The 16,454-nt window shown below is 40.0% G+C and overlaps 1 protein-coding gene and 1 long non-coding RNA gene across 2 annotated transcripts in view; both read left to right on the top strand.

The window, feature by feature from the left end:
* The window catches only part of LOC311081600, a 444,005-nt gene that overhangs the window by 388,872 nt on the left and 38,679 nt on the right, over positions 1–16,454 (top strand). The gene's annotated exons all lie outside the window — the stretch shown is intronic.
* The window catches only part of LOC311081588 (stonustoxin subunit alpha-like), a 37,647-nt gene continuing 22,048 nt past the window's right edge, over positions 856–16,454 (top strand). The window contains exon 1 of the mRNA XM_084112131.1: positions 856–979. The gene's annotated coding sequence lies outside the window, so the exon portion shown is untranslated. The remainder of the gene's footprint in view (positions 980–16,454) is intronic.

A 16,454-nucleotide genomic window follows, 5' to 3' on the forward strand; every position in this document is an offset into this window, starting at 1 on the left:
GGACGCGGGCCGGGCTCGGACAGAAAAATTCGGCCCGATCCGCACTCTAGTGTGAACACAGGAGCAACTGAATGATACCTCGGATAGTCATGCAGTGTGAAAAGAACTGTGACCTGACTACTTAGAAAATCGTGCAGTCTGAACTCGGCATAACCGAGACTACTTTCTTGAAAAACTTCCAGCGGCCAGAACTCTGACCAGGGAGGTGACCACAGAGTGGGTCAGTGTGTATGCACTATAGTGCTGGTAAGGATTGCATACAACTTCATGTCTTAAATGGGCAAACTATCCCTTTAAAGGTTGGAGTTTTCCTCTTTTCTTTTAAATTAAGGCATTAAGATCAATTTCCAAAAGATGATTTTTTTATTCCTGTTTTTAGTCAACTTTAGCATGGGTATGTTCACTTATGCTAAGCACTTATAGGCCTGGTTTTAGATCAAGTCAGGATTAGTCCAATCAGTGAAGTCCCACATTCAAACGCATACATCACGCTCTGTCCCAAACGGCACACTTCTGCCGGACAAGGCTTGAGGGTTAAAATGCATGTTTAAACTGTTTTAACTGAAAGCATATCTTTTTCTAAGGCAGGTTTATAAAAACTACAAACCTGCCTTAGAAAAAGATATGCTTTCAGTTAAAACAGTTTAAACGGCAGAAGTGTGCCGTTTGGGACAGGGTGTGATGTCTGCGTTTGAAATGTGTGACTTCACTGATTGGATCTGGATACAATTTTCAGAAACTAACATTTTGATCAATTCTACTCTGTATCTCACTCTAAATGATTGTATACTGCCAGAAAGCATTTCGAGGTCAAAGGGGCAATGACCACTGGGCCACCTCCCCTCCAACCTTCCTCAACATCCCTGAGAACACTTTTTTACTGACAACACACTTTTTCATGAGACATTTCCTCAGTAACAGAACTTTAACTATAACTACAGCCTCAGACTTCTTACCATATCAAGAACAGAGACTCCAGGTAAGATGTGATTTTAAATCAATATCAACAGGCAGTGTCAGTGTGAAGGTGTTGGAGTAAAGGTTCATTGAAAGGAAACGTTAATGCAAGTTTTTCAGAGGATAGACATTAGAAATTGTGAAACCATAAAGAGACTAGAAGAGAGACTAGAAAGTGCAAAGTTTGAATTAACTATTACATTATATTTTAACTTTTATATTACTGGAAAAATTTGAGGTTCTCTTAGAGGTATACATTCCTAAATCTTTCCTTTGTTTTAATAATCCATGCAAAATACTGTTTTAGTGCTGCATAGCGCAAACATTATCTGTTGTCTTAAATTAACATATGGTTAACTAGTGGGGGAAAACATCTGAATTGTAACATTATATTACATCCATGCAGTAAAGTAGGTCATAATATATAGTCTGTCTGTCTCATTAATGTTAATCAAACAATTGTGGTATCATGGAAAAAAAATTGCATATATATTTTTCCTATAGATATGGGTTTTGACTTGGTTTGTGCAAAATGTGATGTTATTATCAGGAATTTTACAGTATGGTTGCTTAGTGAATTTGTTTTGGAACCTTCAGAAAATGTTAACTGATTATGTGTTCATATTTTATTACTGACTATTTACTTGTCTTTAATAATCTTTTAAATTGACATTAATTATCTTATAGTTTTGCTGTAGTATCAAAATTGCAATAGATCATTTTGTGATAGTTCACTGGCCTCTGAACCACTGACCCGATCCAAGCCTGAGCCCTGCTGAAGCAGCTCTAAATATGTGCTGCGCTATTAAATGATAGATAAAATATACACAGTGACAGTAACAGAAACTCATACAATGCATTTTAGCAGGCTTAATTAACCCTGTAAGACCCAAATATAGAAAAACCTAAAAATATATATATTTTACCTTTCAGGTGTTGTGGTAGGAGGCAACAACTCAAATCAAATCTCTTTGATGCAGAAAATAAAGAGTTTTAAAAAAAAAATGTTTATGTACCTTTTTAGAGAAATGTTGTAATATTGCAACATTGGGCTTAGTAGGGAGCAGAATTTCATGTATTTGTACTCATGTTGTCTGAACAACAATTCAGAACAACTAAGTGTTCATTTGCAGGTCTGATTGCTTACTTAGCCCCATAAAGGTATATATTAATAATATATTAATATAAGCTTTTAATAAAAAAAATAATAATAATAATCACACAGTCAATTTTTTATAAAGTCATTTATTTAAAAAAATATATATTAAACAAGATAAAACTCTGGCTTTTTCTCGAATCTTCTTCATTCCCTTTTTCTTTTCATGACTGACTTTTATTGGTTGTGAAAGTCGTTCTTGTCCTCTGAAAAGCAAAGGCGAACATCACACTTGCTGCATTGCGTGTTGGTGTATCCTTTATTGCAGCGCCCTCTCCCTGTCTTACGTGGGAAATGTGCAACTTGTTCCTTGCGTACATCCAATGGGAGGTGTGCGCATCTCTTGGACGGTCTCTCCTGAGCATTCAGAGGGCTTTTTGATGTCACTGTCTGTGTTGCTGGGCTCCCTTTGCCTGGAGTTGGTTGTCCTCTCTTTGGAGTTTGAACTGTTGTGTTTATCAGGATGAGAGAGGATGCTGGCTGTGCCTGAAACTGTCTCCAAAAACACACTCTTTACAAACACATAGACTACGATTAACAGCCTTGTATAGTTACAGGTCTGCTTACAGTTGGCCTGTCTTTAACAGTTTATAAGTTTTCCATAACAACAGAGCTAATGTAAACTAATGAGAACGCAGGACAGTGATGATGATGATCCATAACAACAGAGCATAAACAAATGAGAATGTGTGACAGTGATGACGAACAACAGAGCATGATAATAATAATACATTTAATTTATATAGCGCTTTTCACGAACTCAAAGTCGCTTTAAAGGGCAGGTAGATAATAAAAACAATGCAAAACAAAACAAGATGCAGGCACAGATGAGAATGGAGGGGGCATGGGGCTAGGGGTAGGCAGAGGTGAAGAGATGGGTCTTGAGGCGGGACTGAAAGATGGTGAGGGACTCAGAGGTGCGGATCTCTAGGGGGAGGGAGTTCCAGAGCCTGGGAGCTGCCCTGGAGAAGGCTCTGTCCCCAAAACTGCGGAGGTTGGACTTGCGGATGCAGAGGAGACTGGCTGAGGTGGATCTGAGGGGCCGTGAGGGTTGGTAGGGGGAAAGGAGGTCAGTGGGGTATGAGGGGGCCAGATGGTGGAGGGCTTTGTAAGTGAGGACCAGGGTTTTGTAGGTGATCCGGTGGGAGATAGGAAGCCAGTGGAGTTGTTTTAGGACTGGAGTGATGTGGTGCCAGGATTTGGAGCGGGTGATGAGTCGGGCAGCTGCGTTCTGGACCAGTTGGAGTTGTTTGATGTAGATAGAGCTGATGCCAAGGAGAAGTTAGTTGCAGTACTCCAATATAAAATGCTATGAATGTTTGCTGCCCAGTAATAAAATAAGAAATAAGGAAATCCACCTAATCTTTTGGGTTGCTGAAGGAATAAATTCTGAATTCTTACTGGGCCTCCGTTCCAAATAAAATCTGAAATCACTCGATTTAGTGACTGGATCTGAGATATATAACACTACGTCATCAGCATAGAGGAACATTTTCAGTTCTTTTCCTGCTCTATGGATGCCTGTGATATTGCAATTAGTATGAAAAGAGATTGCAAGAGGTTCTATAGTTATGGCAAACAAAAGTGGGGATGGGGGCAACCCTGTTTTGTCCCACGGTGAAGAGAAAGATATTCAGAACTAATACCATTTGTTTTTAACGATGCCAAAGGGGAAGAATATAAGAGTTTTACCCAGGACACAAAATTATCACCAAACCCAATTTTTTTTTATGTATAAAATAAATAGCCTCACTCAACACAGTCGAAAGCTTTCTCTGCATCAAGAGAGACTAGGGCTTCTGGCATGTATGAGTCTGATGAGGTATAAATTATGTTCATCTGAGTGTGTAGTACACTCTTGCCTGTCTCTAGATGGCGGCAGAGGGGCGTGAGAAGGCGTGACCGGGTGCTCTAACGCACCCAACTGCCGGCTGAGTCTGCTAGTATGGAGGGATCAGTCGGGAGCACCATCTAGTGTCAAGTCACCTTCATTTATATAGCGCTTTTAACAATATAGATTGTTTCAAAGCAGCTTTACAGAGATAATAGAAAATTACCGTAACAGATTGTTTAGGAAAGAAATGATATCTGGAGGATTTCCAGTCAGGATTTAGACCGTACCATAGTACCGAGACAGCTCTCGTTAGAGTCACAAATGATTCTAGACTAGAAAATTATGTTGGCATTAGTGGAATTGCACTAGCATGGTTTAAATCATACTTATCTGACCGAGATGAAGAGATGTCTCATCGATCACAAGTTCAGTATGGCGTACCACAAGGCTCAGTACTAGGACCGCTGCTGTTCACTCTGTACATGCTACCCTTAGGAGATATCATTAGGAAACATGGAATTAACTTCCACTGTTATGCCGACGATACTCAGCTCTATATTTCTTCAAAACCTAACGAAACTTACCAGTTCACAAAATTAACAGAATGCATAGCTGATATAAAAAATTGGATGACTCGTAATTTCCTACTTTTAAATTCTGAAAAAACAGAGATTCTAATTATTGGACAAAAAACTTCCTCACGTAATAACCTAGAATACTGTCTAACACTTGATGGCTGCTCTGTTAAGTCTTCGTCGTCGGTTAGGAACCTGGGTGTGTGTGTGTGCTCTTTGATACCAATCTTTCATTTGAAAGTCACGTGTCTAGTATCTGTAAAACCGCATTTTTCCATCTTAAAAATATATCTAAATTACACCATATGCTCTCATTAACAAATGCGGAACAATTAGTTCATGCTTTCATGACATCAAGGCTAGATTATTGTAATGCTCTACTGGGTGGTTGCCCTGCACGCTTAATAAACAAACTACAGCTGGTTCAAAACGCAGCAGCTCGAGTTCTTACCAGAACCAGGAAGTATGACCATATTAGCCCAGTTCTGTCAAAACTGCACTGGCTCCCTATTAAACATCGCATCAATTTTAAAATATTGCTGATTACTTACAAAGCACTAAATGGTTTAGCTCCGCAGTACTTGAGCGAGCTCTTAACGCATTATAGTCCTTCACGTCTATTGCGATCTCAAAAATCCGGCCAGTTGATAATACCTAGAATATCAAAATCGAATATCAAGATCCTTTTCCTATTTAGCACCAAAACTTTGGAACAATCTTCCTACCATTGTCCGGGAAGCAGACACACTCTGTCAGATCAAAGCTAGATTAAAGACACATCTCTTTGACCTAGCATTCACATAATACATTATAGACTTCTATAATTCAATGTTAGGCTGCATAGATTAGGTCAGCCGGAACCGGGAACACTTCCCATAAATCCTGATGTACTCGTTACATCATGGAAAGAATGGCATCTACGCTAATTTTAGTGTCTTTGTTTATCCCGAGGTCTTCCCGCAGCCTGCCGGATCCAGGCCGTATCCAGATCTGATGAAGGACCTTCGCCTGGACCCGATGACAACGCAGTGCTGAAGTGCCAACTAGTCTCTCCCTATGGTGGATCCCTTTACCACTCTACAGATAAAGCGTCGTCGGGAAAACTCAATTTGCGTATCTACCCCGAATTGATAAAATAAAATTCTTAATCAAACCTATAAGAAAACACCAGTAATTTGTTTAGGCTTGGTTTGTAGGAAATTACAAACCTGCACACATATATTCAAACGCACATAACTATAGAACCAATTCTTAATGCGCATATGAACGCCATCAGCGTTTCTCACAGGATCGCGCTTAAAGTCTGTGTAGAGAGAATGGTGTCGTCTTGGCGGCCCCTAATTTAATAACAAATGATCGTTGCGACGGAAGCGAATCAATCAAAACTAACTTTAGCTGGAAAATAACTTTATTAAAGAACCGCTATAAAGCCAAAACAATCTTACCTTAAATGATACGTTTGTCTCTGTAAAGCTGCTTTGAAGCAATCTACATTTTTAAAAGCGCTATATAAATGAAGATGACTTGACTTGACTTGACAGATATCATTTCTTTCTAAAAAGGAACACAGTTGTGAAGATACTGCCTTTTCTAATATCTTTGACAGAAAAGGTAGATTCGAGATCGGCCTGTAATTGACTAATTCTGTAGGATCAAGTTGCGTTTTTTTTTAACAAGCGGTTTAATCAAAGCCAGCTTAAAGTTATTTGGTACGTATCCTAGAGACAAAGACGAATTAATGATATTAAGAAGAGGATCTATGACCTCTGGAAGCATCTCTTTCAGTAACTTTGTCGGAATAGGGTCTAACATACATGTTGTAGATTTAGATGATTTAACAAGTTTAGTAAATTCTTCCTCTCCTATAGCAACGAATGAATCAAATTTTTCCTCAGGGAGACTACAATGCACTGCCTGATGCAATACTGTAGTAGACGGTTGCATAGTTATAATTCTGTCCCTGATATTATCAATCTTATAAGTGAAGAAGTTATTACTGAAGGTCATTACTGCTGTGCTGCTTGGAAACTTCTGTGTTTGAAGCTTTCTTTTTCGTTAGTTTAGCCACCGTTTCAAATAAATACCTAGGATTATGTTTATTTTCTTCTAATAGGGTTGAAAAATAAGCAGATCTAGAAGCTTTTAAAGCCTCTCTGTATGCAATCGAGCTCTCCTTCCATGAAATGCGAAATACCTCTAGTTTTGTTTTCTTCCAGTTGTGCTCCATTCCTCTGGCTGCTCTCTTAAGGGCCTGAGTGTGCTCGTTGTACCACGGCATTGGACTATTTTCTTTAATCTTCTTTAAGCGCAAAGGAGCAACTGTGTCTAAAATGCTGGAAAAGAGAGAGTTAAAAGTTTCTGTTGCGATATCAAGTTCTTCTAAGCTATCCGGGATGCTAAGATGATGAAACTGATCAGGAAGATTATTGATAAAGCAATCTTTAGTGGCAGAAGTAATAGGTCACTAAGTCATTTTTTGTTTTTTCTTGTTTTCCAAAGACATTGAAATATGACTTAGGCAATTATGCTATGAGGGTAACGATATTTGAAACATGGAGTCGGCTTTGCAGCCTTGGCTAAATGTAATTTACACAAGACTAGATAATGATCTGAGATGTCATCGCTCTGCTGCAGAATTTCAACGGCATCAACATCTATTCCATGTGATAATATTAGATCTAGAGTATGATTACGACAATGAGTAGGTCCTGACGTCAAGATGGCGCTGCCCTGCTGGTGACATGGAGGAGGGTTCCTGCTGCAAATTGTTTGTTTACTCGCACTACTCGTTATGACTCCGTTTATGTTCCCGTTTTACGTTATTCAGCAACCCAAGCTTTAGCATTTGCTCATCTGTATTATAGCTGTTTTTTATTTGTTGAACATCAATTAAATTTTTTACCTTAGATGGGTTTAAACGTTTTTTTGATTTCCAAATTCGAAGAACAGGCACAGTCTCTATATGATGATAGCTAGGTGATAGCACAGGAATATCGATATACGGTACCTTTGTCAAGGCATCGCAAGTTCATGTTTTACAGCAGAAACGACAAGCCCCGAAAAGTCTGTTTTAGTGAATCAGTGCGCAGTATTCAGGTCAGGTGACAAGGCTGCTTGCTTGTCACTTTGAAAAGACGCGCTAGCTGAGAGGAGATTCGGCAAAGCTGACTAAAAGTGATCGAGGATGGATTTCAGCGAACTTGATGAACCTGTGATATTTTCTTCGGGGCGTAACGGTAAAAGGAAAATAAAAGCTGAAACTTTTTCACGGAAGCTCTCTGCTTTGCGTGTACGTTAATCACAACAACAAAGTCTGACAGGGCGCAGCTTTCCACCGCGTCGCCGACCAGCCCAACCTGGGAAAACTTGGAAGACCAGCAACCGAACCTTGACGCATCCGCCATATCACCCAGGCTTAGCCAACGATGGCACTCCTGGACCTCTAGGGTGGACTTAGTTCCATATCATGCATACACTTTGGGCTCACCTGTACTCCACCACAGCCAACAAGGATGACGCGCTGCGGGAGTTCTTGCTGTTGGGTCAAGACGCTATCTGATAGTAGTCTCTGCTCTGCCTCTTCACTTATCGTGCAGGCCATTGAGCCCGTATCGAGGAGCCCTTGCAACTGAGCACAGCCATTAACTGTCACTGGTGCATGAAATAACTCACTGAATGTCTCGACTGTGTGAATATTCTGAACAATTACTGTGCAATTATCAGACATTGCTTTACAAACATTGACATACATCTTCAATTCTTCACTTTCATCAAGGGTTGAAACTTTAGTGCTCACACATCCCCTTTCCGTATGTGAGCTATCTAGTTTAAACTGGCTCCACCTTGCACTGGGTTAGGCGGTGCTTGAGCTGACTGTGGCTGTGTGTTAATTCTTGACCGGTGCTGTTGACACTCCCTCTTCCAGTGGCCGGGCTTGTAACAGCCCATACAGAGTTTCTCCTGTCTACAGTGTGCAGTAGTTGAGTGTTCAGCAGACTGACAGACTCTACATCTACTCTGAGCAATGGCCGCAAGCCCCCTGCTCGTGGCACGACTGCTGCTGTCTGTGCCGTCTGCTCCAGGACACGGTTCAGCAAGCCAATGAGAGACTGGATGCAGACGCTCTCGGTCTGAGGAGAAGAAGGGAGCCCCATTTCCTTCGGGTAGCTTGTAAGGTCTGTGGTGTTATTAACAATGACTGGTGTGCACGCTCAGACATTAGCAACAGAGACAATGTTCTTTGGCCGATAAGATTTGGCTTGAGACATTGTTCTGGCCTCTCTTTGATGTTCAACGAGGTGTTCCTGAATCTCATTTGCCGTCCACTTTTCAGCTGTTTTACACTTTAGGACACTTGCAAGAGTGGAGTCGGGACAGTGTTTCACCAACATCATTGTGACTTCGTGAGAGGGGTCCTCAATGTTTCGCCCGTCTTCTCAAACACTCATCCGCAACATCCACGGCTTTTTTCAAGCGTATCCAATAGTCCATGGGACTCTCTCCGGCCAAAGGAAGTGTGTTATAAAAATCTGCTAAAGGCATCGAGGAGTAGGTTACCTCACTGAAATGTTGTTTCAGAATATCAAAGACGAGCTTGGGGTTTTCTGCTGGCTGCAGCGATGGCATGCTTCCCAGGGTAACTTTTACAATGTCTCTAGCCTTTCCCATTAGTCTTGACATTATCTCCTGGGAGTACTCTTGCTGCTGTATGCCCCTCTTATTCAGGTAAACGCTCATAATTTCTTCCCACTCATGAACTGTGTGTTTATCTGTTCCATCACCCCTGAAGTACGGCGGCTCTTTGACATATGTCTTCATAACTAACTTAACTCCAGTCATGTTCAAGTCAGACTGTCCATATCCTAAGTTCAGGCTAGGTGTAGGAGTGGTTTGGCTATCTGCACTACCAACATATCTCTGTAGTTGGCTAGCAATGTTCTCTCCTATTTCGTGAGCTAACTGTGTGATGAGATTCCCTAGGTCTGCGGAACTCACATCTGGAATAGACACTGGCTGACGTGGAGAATATTCATCCGTATGCGTGTGAGTATATGAGAATAAAGGACGGCCCACTGAATTAACGCCACTCCCAATGTCAGGAGCATCTCCTAACCTACGCATGTGTGGTGCGGGAGATTGTTCATCAGTGCGTAAGCGTGTGGACGAGAGTACAGGTCGGCCTAGTACACCAGCACCTTCAACCGGCGTGCTCTCCACCCTACTCATAAACCTACCCCTCCCTAGGCTTACCCCCGCAGAATTCCCAGCACTAAGTGGGGTCTGCACATGCTTGCCATCAGTCATTTTTTAAATAAAAAATTGTAATGTGATTGACTATGATAATAATATGTGAATTACTAGTACATGCGAATATGGGATGCAAAAAAACCCCGATGTAAAATGATACTAGCTGAGATAGAGGCAATAAAAAGTTAAAATTTAGACATTAATATCAGCCCTTATACTTGTCAATGTCCCAAATAGATTCCTACTCGTCACAGCAACCACCGGCGATCACCCTGGCGATGATCTGAAGCAGAGATATCCGGGTCACGGCACCAATGTAGCCGGCGCAGTCTGCACTTCGCCGACTACTGCGTTGTGTTCTGGTGCACTGATGACAGGACACTGACGTTCCTCAAGGCACTTTATTCTGTTAAAGCTGCCGTCGGCAACCCTGGAAGATTGAGTGGACTTAGCCAAAATTTTGAATGTTTACAACTCTCATGCCCCTCCCCCACTATCATCGAATAATAATAATAATAATAATATGTTTATTTTATATAGCGCCTTTCTGAGGACTCAAGGTCGCTTTACAATAATTACAAATACACATAACATAGAAACATGACATAGAGACGATACATATAAACTGTGAAGGATAACATAGTAGAGGTATAGTACATATTTACATTTACATTTACATTTATTCATTTAGCTGACGCTTTTATCCAAAGCGACTTACAATTGCTATATATGTCAGAGGTTGCACGCCTCTGGAGCAACTAGGGGTTAAGTGTCTTGCTCAGGGACACATTGGTGTCTCACAGTGGATTTGAACCCGGGTCTCTCACACCAAAGGCATGTGTCTTATCCATTGCGCCACCATATAGAATCAGAACATTCAGGGGTCAGGGAAACAAGTGACAAAAAGATGTGTTTTAATGTGGGTTTTGAAGTCTTGTAGTGATGAGAGATTGCGGATTTGTTGTGGAATTGAATTCCAAAGAGTTGGCGCAGCGGTGCAAAAAGCCCTTCCACCAAATGATGATAGTTTGTGCCGTGGGATTGTCAACAGACATCAGCAGTATCAGATGATCTAAGTGTGCGGACAGGTGTGTATGTATGGATGAGGTCAGAGAAATAGTTTGGGGCAAGACCATGGAGTGCTTTGAATGTAATAAGGAGTATCTTGTACTGAATGCGATAGCGGATGGGTAACCAATGTAGACTGCGTAAGATGGGAGTAATGTGGGAAGATTTCTTAGTGTAAGTGAGGACTCTGGCGGCAGAGTTCTGGATATATTGAATTTTATTTAATGATGAGTTTGGTAGGCCATAGAAAAGAGAATTGCAGTAGTCAAGCCGTGAACTGATGAAAGCGTGAACTAGGGTCTTAGCATCACTGATGGTAAGAAATGGACGTAAGCGTGCAATATTGCGAAGGTGGAAGAAGGCAGATTTAGTGAGAGAGGAGATGTGAGGAAGAAAGGAAAGAGAGGAATCGAAGATTATACCCAGGTTTTTGACAGTGGTGGAAGGATGAACCGGAACTCCAGCAATACTGAGATTGTCAACACAGACCCGGGATGTAGTTTGAGGTGAACCAATAAGAAGTTGTTGGATGACAAATGAGTTTGAAGTTGAGCAGCAACCACTTTCTCAAGCAGTTTTGAAAGAAATGGTAAATTAGAAATAGGTCGGTAGTTGGCCATGTCAGAGGGGTCGAGGCCAGGTTTCTTTAGGACAGGAGTGACGGCAGCAGTTTTAAGTTCCAGAGGAACAACACCAGTGCTTAAAGTTGAGTGATGAGAAGTGAAATCGATGGTGAAATAACGGGTGCACATTTTTTGAGTAGAGTAGTAGGAGCAGGATCAAGATGACAGGAAGATGAGTTTGCTTTGTTAATTAGCTCAGAGATATAAGCAGGGGTTGGCGGGGCAAAAGCAGTGAGAGTACCAAATGTAGAAGAGGTGGGGAAGACATGTGTAAGAACAGTAGAGGTAGTGGATGGGAAGAGAGTATAAATTCTATCAGTCTTACTTTGAAAGAAGTGCAGAAATGACTCACAGAGGTCTGCGGAGTTACTCATAGCGGGTGCAGGAGGGTTGGTGAGTTTGTTGACTATAGAAAACAGTGTTTTTGGTCGAGAGGATGCATTGTTAATGATGGTAGAGTAGTAATTAGAGCGTGCAGTATTTATAGCAGATTTGTAGAACTGAATATGGTCATTGTAAGCAGTAAGGTGAACAGTTAAACCAGTTTTCCTGTACAGGCGTTCAAGACGACGACCAGCTGTTTTTAGATTGCGAAGTGCTGGGGTAAACCAGGGAGACTTGTGCGTAGAAGGCACAAATCTACTTTTAAGAGGGGCGTGGATATTGAGGGCAGTGGAAATACAGGCATTATATTTGGTAAGGATATCAAGTGAGCTTGTGTTTTCAGTGATGTCAGAGAGATGAGTTTGTACAGATTCAGAAAACAGTATAGAATCAACAGAATTTAGGTTACGGTATGTTATAGTGGATTTCACCCTGAGGCGGGGAAGATGCATTTCACATTTTAGTTCAACAAGGTGGTGATCAGACAGTCCAATCTGAGAACCAAGCACGGAAACATTATGTAAACCAGTAGTGCAGACGAGATCAAGTGTGAATACCCTCCCATCGAGTTCGTGCTCGTCAGTTACTGCGCGAACTTCAGGCATGTGCATGTGATTGTAATGTGAGTGAGGGGGGAGTGGGATCTGTGGCCTGTGCACGATCTGTGATTGACAGTCCGATCTCACACCCCCCTGCGCTGATTGGACCCGATGAAGCGGGAGCGGTGGATTTTTGCAAAACAAATAACACGCTCCAGGGGTCCGTTCTTCGTACGTCGCTAACTCACTTAGCTGGATTTGATTGTTGGCGATTTGGCATGATCTTGGATTGTTTGGTTCTTCGAAGCTCATCCTGGACTTGCTGTCATAGCAACAGGTGCGCAATCTTAAACCTGCTCACGAGCAGGCTTATTTCATGTTAACAGGATTAGATCCCGGCTTCATAAGCGGAGCTGATACGGGAAGTCCAGCGCAGCGCGATAGTGCACTTTCTTTCTGAGATATAGATTTTTTTTCTCGTGATTCGTGAGATTCGTTTTTTGTCGCTTTTAGGTTTAAAAAACAGTTTTAGGTTGTTTTGTGGCATTTCCAAGCCACTTAAGACCCAATGTTGTAAAGCATTTTTTTTTTTTTTTTTTGGCTATATCATATTTTTTTTATGAAGATCATACAATCATGACCATGCCGATTACAGATATGTCACTCAGGCTTCACTAACGTGATTGGTACCATATAGGCTACCATAGACTGCCATCAAGGCCTCAATGAAGGGGATTATGTGAACAGAAAGGGGATTCACATGTAAATGTGCAGCCCAGTTACTATTGTGATTCTTAATATTCCAGATTAGTAATATTATATCAAATAAAAAAAGGCAGTTGACTAAAATCTTCTATATCACAAATGTGAAAGCAAAATGGCCAGGATCCATACATGACTTAAGAATTTTCAGAGATTCACATTTATGCACATTATTTTAAAGTGGTAAGAAAAGTTCCACAATTAAATATCAAGCTCACTGTATTACATACACTTATGCTGATCCTAACAGAACTGCATTTTTTCATAGGTGATTATGACATGCTCCTGCCTGCAGACAGGTGTTTTATGACCCCATTCCCTGACCCAAACCAGTTACAATGCAGCTCTAGCAGGACAAGGGCATACAATGAAATGATCTTTGGGTAACTAAAAGGAAGATTTCAGTGTCTGAAAAGTCTGAGGGTTGCACACCTGACAGGGCCTGTGACATTGTTGCATGTGCCATATTACACAACATTGCCAAAAAAAAAAAACACTTTTTATTAAATGTTTAATAAAAGACAAATATGCTTAGTTCCTAGAGTTTTATTTCAATTGTTCTTTGTAAAGAAAAGCCAGTGGTCAAGTGCCTGCAACAAGAGATATTAGACACATGCCTCATGCAACAAATAAAAAGGAAAAGTTGTCTATACACTGCCCACCTGTAGGCCTATGTGTCCTCTGTCTGTGCAGACTCTTCTGTAGGCCTTTCTGTAGATGTAGAATCCTGCAACTTATATTGCAGCCATAAAGCATACAAATATAAATTAAGTAAAGTTTTTTATGCACTTGCAGGTAGGCTAGTTCCTCCATATGACAGTTATCTGAGAGGGTTTATTCACTGTCCAGTGCAATGGAAACAAATGGACATTACAAAGTCTTATACTTTCTTTCCTTTGGAAAGTTAGAAAATGTCCACTTACTGCACATATTTCAGCCACCACTTTCTTGGGAACAGATACAAGTGTTGGTGTATTATGTAGAAGTGTACAAAAGAGAAAAACACAATGTCATTACAATGAACTACACGTGATCAATAACTCATGGCAAAATATTTTTACATTAACATAAGTTTATCAGTTTTCACTTTCACAAGTCAAAGCAATTCATCATTACTCAAGATTTAACAGTTGAAATGACTATACAGCCTTAATTTAAAGCAGCAAAAATTATTTTACAGTGTAGGCTACTAAGATCTTTTCTTTTTTTCAGCCTTTTTCTTGGTTGCTTTTATAAACAGAACACCATTTATTTAATAGTGCTTTTTATAAAAGATATAATAAATAAAAATAATAATAAAAAAAATAAAATAATATATATATATATATATATATATATATATATATATATATATATATAATAAAATAAATAATAAATGCACAGTTTAAAAATATAATAAAAAAAAATAATAGTAAAACTAATAATAAAAAACTAAAAATGACCATTATGTAGAATATTTTTGTACTTCACTTTTATTTGTTCCCATGTTCTAGTGTGGTGACTCTGACATTACAATGCACAAAGTAATTATGCAATTATTAAAATACAAAAATATAGGCTATTAAGTGATAAAAACATCTAACATGGCCACTTCTAACGGATTTAAATTGTCTGCTACTTTTTGCCAGCCCTCTCTCCTGGCTTTTGCAGACTTTGAGGTGTTCCCTGGCGTTTTGATTAAACATTAAAATTCCGAATAAACTTCGACTATTAGTTCTTGCTCTGCTGAGGAGAAAAACTGTGCGCGCTCTTTGGCCACGCTGAGCAGCCAATAGCAGCGTTGCTGATCAATGTTTCTACTATCGATACATATCCCCTTTTAACCAGCGCATGAACGCGCAATTATCTCAGATAACTCAATCCAGCTATACTAATCATATCCGGCAAGTGTGTTCGAAGAACCGAGTTAGCCGGATCATGATTCGCACGATGATATCATCTTGGATGTGTCATTTGATCTCGGATGTAATAAGCAACGTACGAAGAACGAGCCCCAGGTGGAGTTAGAAGCTCGTTTTTTTTTCTAAAACCACCTTATCTTTGTTGTTCTGTCGGATTATAGTGTCGATTTCACTGAATATGATAAAAAAAAAATTGCCGACGGCAGATTTAAATGTCAAAGAGAGCAAAAGTTCAAGATTCTATCCTCGACCAGAATCAGCCTCTCTCAATCAAGTAGAATGTATACATGGTACAATTTCTGGTAAGCTACGCTTTTTTATTATTTCAATTAAATTAATGTGATTTGATTTAATATTGACTCATTTGGATAAATATTAGGTAGGCTACACAAGATGGGTGTTAATTTTTCTCAAGAAAAAAAAACAACTCACCTAATGCTGTAAACATACAGAGAGCCCTATCAGCTGGTAGTAGGCTATTTAAGGTTAAAAATAACTCAAATTAAATATAGCCTAATGCGTTGTTTTTTTATTATTATTATAATAACAACTTTATTTAACCCTCTGAGGTCGGCAATCACGCCGGCGTGATTTGCTCGGGGTTTTTTTTTTTATCAGTTCAAACGAGAGTCCAAACTCTGTTGACTTTGATCTTAAATACCAGTTTCATACATCAATCGATTCTGTTAAATGTGTATTATTTTTGTGTAAACTCACAATAAATACAAAGTGTTGTGCTTTTTGCCAAATAAAGAAAAATAAACACGAAGCAATTTCTGCCTTCTCTCTGTCAGTGTAGTCCATTCTGAAACGCGTCCGAAAATGAACAATAACTCAGCAAATACTCAGTCAAACAGGCATACAGACACACAGGCATGAAGCTTGAATTCTCTTCTTTTAAATGAAGTCATTTATATAAAAAACAAATATTCTCAGTTCATGTAATCTGTAAGAAAAGAGCGAGATGTCAGTCGTTCTCATCTCAGCTAATTATTTTTAATGTGACCCCGCCCACGGAGAGCGCGCGCTATTCAAACGCAAATGACTGAGGCAAACCACGCAAACCTGTGAACGCCTCCATATCAGCTCGAGAAAACACAAGTTTAATCAGATCATTGTTCTTGTTTACACCGTCGCAGCGCTGTGTGGAATAATACTATTGTAATAATAATAATGGAAAATGTACCTCAGAACAGAAGTGCTGGTATTTCGAGGAGCAACAGATCCGAGCTGAGCTGAATACTGTAGTAAGTTTTTTTTCATTCTCAAGTGAATGGCGTTTCTGTGTGTGATGAATGAACGGCAGAGACGCGCGCTGTTTACCACAGTCTCTAAAAAGACCGTTTAAATTTGAATCGCGTTTTCTGTGTGTGAATGAATGATGATGTTTTAGCAAACTGTATTGCTA

Source organism: Abramis brama (assembly GCF_963993115.1).
Source record: "Abramis brama genome assembly, chromosome: 4".
In the NCBI taxonomy this organism is placed as follows: domain Eukaryota; kingdom Metazoa; phylum Chordata; class Actinopteri; order Cypriniformes; family Leuciscidae; genus Abramis; species Abramis brama.